The following is a 2,866-nucleotide window of genomic DNA, read 5'->3' as shown; positions in this document are numbered from 1 at the left end:
ACATTCATTGTTGTGCATAACGATACAAAAATGTGGAAGAAAAGATGCAACAGGGTTTGTTCACTCGGTGTCTGCACTGGGCTATGAGCTCTCATAGTCGTGCTCTACCATACTGAAGCTTCACTAATTTGAGGTTTCTGTTTAAATTACCTTTAATGTGGAATTCTTAATAATAGTTTCTTAATGTAGATTAGAGTAATTGATGCATTTTTGAGTTGTAAACTCAAAACTCAGAGAGTAAACTCATTACTGACTTTTTGGAATCTTTGCTTCTGAGCCTATTGAGAAAGCCAGCATGGTACATAAATGAAAACAATGTCACAGTTTTTGAATAGAAGGCTTCCTAATAACAGATGTGTTTATATGTGTAATTTATATAGATGTAAAATATTTGTAGAATGGTGGAGAGGTAGAACTGGGGTATCACACAATTTAGAAAAAATGCCGACCAGAATTTGTGATATTATAGACAATATGACTGCAGTGAGAGATGAGTGCCAGGATGAAAAACAGTTCTCCTGACAGCATGTGAAGAACATGAGCATGACCCTTGCAGGTGGGATCAAAAGCCTGTCAAGCTCAGTGCCCTGTCCAACAGCCACAACAGGGATGCCCAGAGGAAGAATGCAAGTGCTGGGAAAACAGTGATGGCATGGAATCGTCACCAGCAATTTGCAACCACAGGACTTCCAGAGCCAGAGACCAGTGTCTTGGATTTAATGACTTTTAAGGGGCTTTTCTTTTGTGAATTTGCTCTGTCACCAGTTTTGATTTTTGAATTCATGTAAACTTTTAGTATCCACAATGTTTGGTGGCAGAAACTTGAACTGGTGATTACACTTTGAGTGAAGAACTACCTTTTTCTTCTTAAAAGCCTGCAGCTAAGCTTTCTTCCTCCAGAACCTGAAGACAGAGGCTTCTTTGACCTTTTCAATTTGGGCTTTGTGCAGGTATCTTTAACATCCCTTTTGAGCTGTTTCTTTTCCAGATGGAAGAGACTATTTAGGCATGCTCTGCATGAGACCCATCTGATCTTCAGATCCTTTTGGCTTTGTCTGTACCTCTACCAGATGTGGCATTTCTTTCTTGAGATGGAGAACTGGCCCTCTGCTTGGAACCTGTGATGCAGGTGCACCAGGAATTCCCAACATGGAATCAATCTTTGCTTTGTTTGCTATTGCTTTTGTAGCAATTCCTAATACTCAGTGCACTCCTTGGTGATCAAAAATTCATTCAATACTGCAGTGAACTATTACAAAATATAGCTAGTGGGTTATTATATGCTAGATCATGTAATCTTGGGTGTTACTTCACCCCATGTGTGCTATTGGATTTCATCTACCTTTTATTTTCCACTCAGTAAGGGAAACTCCTCCTTCAGTTCTTCACACCAAGTCCTCATCTTCACTTTTGTACATGATTTTGTTATCCACAGCTCATCTTAGTGCCTTTTCCCGCTCACCCAGTGACACACTGAGCAGCGCCAACGGGCACACTCTTGTCTGCGAAATTCCACTTCCCTTTGCTGTGAAAAGGAACCAGAAACTGCCACTCTTTGCTGCCTTTCTGTTGAGCAGTTATACTTTTTAGGAGACCATTACCTCCTCTGGCAGATGATCTTCCCTAAGAAAAGTGAGAGACTGTTGCCAAGAGCCTTTTAGAAATCCAGGTGGAATACATCAAGAAGAATATTATCTTCCTCACACTCTGGCTGAATCCTTCCAAGAAAACCAGCAGTGATCTGCAAAGTCTGACTTTCCTTTGACGAGCAAACACCTTACAGGGGGTCTTAACCTTCCTTTCTGCTGCTGGCTCAAATCTTGTCAGAACATTGGTGCTCTGGCAAGGGAACTCAAGCTTGCAGCGTGAGAGACACAAGGTTTCTCCCAAACTGGGTCTGAGAGGGCTGAGCTGGTAATTCGTGCACAGCTCTAGTCATCCTCATGAAGAGCAAGGGCTAATGATTAGCCATAATCATAATAATTTCATTATTTAATTAAGAAATGTTTTGATTCTGCAAACATCTAATTGCATAAACTTTATTTTCAGTTTTAAGTGGTTCTTCTAGGGGGTGCAGCTGTCAAATTGTTCCTGTTAACTGGACTTTGGAACCTCTGTGAGCTCTGTTGTCAACAAGACTAATTAGCTTTTATTGTGTTCAGCTCAGCAGATACACAGAGAACAATCTGTCTTTTACAGACCTATATTCTCACTTACAAATGTTACTATTTCTGCCATCTTGATTATTCACACAGAGTAGTAAAATGAAAACATAGACCTGGTATAAAAATAATTCATACTTTATAATTGTAATTTTTACATGAAAAGCATCATTATCCTAATTAAACCTCCCAATTTTGAGGTGTGTGTGTTAATGTGAGCATAGACACAGCATGTGAATACCTTAAATATGTGTATACATATCTGTTAATAGGTATTACACATGCATACACACATTTATATCCATTACAAACTCAGATTGTGCGTATTCTTTTTGTGCAGAGAGACTTAATGCAAAGACTCAATACCCCGTGATTGTAGTTGTTCCCTCTTTGCAAACTAGATAAATTAATCACCAAAAAGGCTCAGCCTGCTCTGGCAAAGCCAGGATTTACACCACAAAATCCAGGGATTGTAGGAAAGGCACAGCACAAAAGATGGCTGCGTTGCATCGGAGCGAAGAGCGATATTACAGGATGAAAGGAGGAAGCAAAAATAGACCTGACACACGAGTTTTGCAGAAAGTTTCTAAAGGGGGATGTGGATTCTCTGCCGGCAGCTCGGGGGTGTCACCGCCCGTCCCTGCTCCCGGGGCGCTGGGGACCCTCCGCAGGGCTCCTCCCCGGGCGCGGCCGTGGCATGGGAG

The sequence above is a fragment of the Corvus moneduloides genome, chromosome 15 (assembly GCF_009650955.1).
Source record: "Corvus moneduloides isolate bCorMon1 chromosome 15, bCorMon1.pri, whole genome shotgun sequence".
Classification (NCBI taxonomy): Eukaryota; Metazoa; Chordata; class Aves; order Passeriformes; family Corvidae; genus Corvus; species Corvus moneduloides.
The sequence above is the reverse complement of the archived record's forward strand: the minus strand, read 5'-3'. Positions refer to the sequence as shown.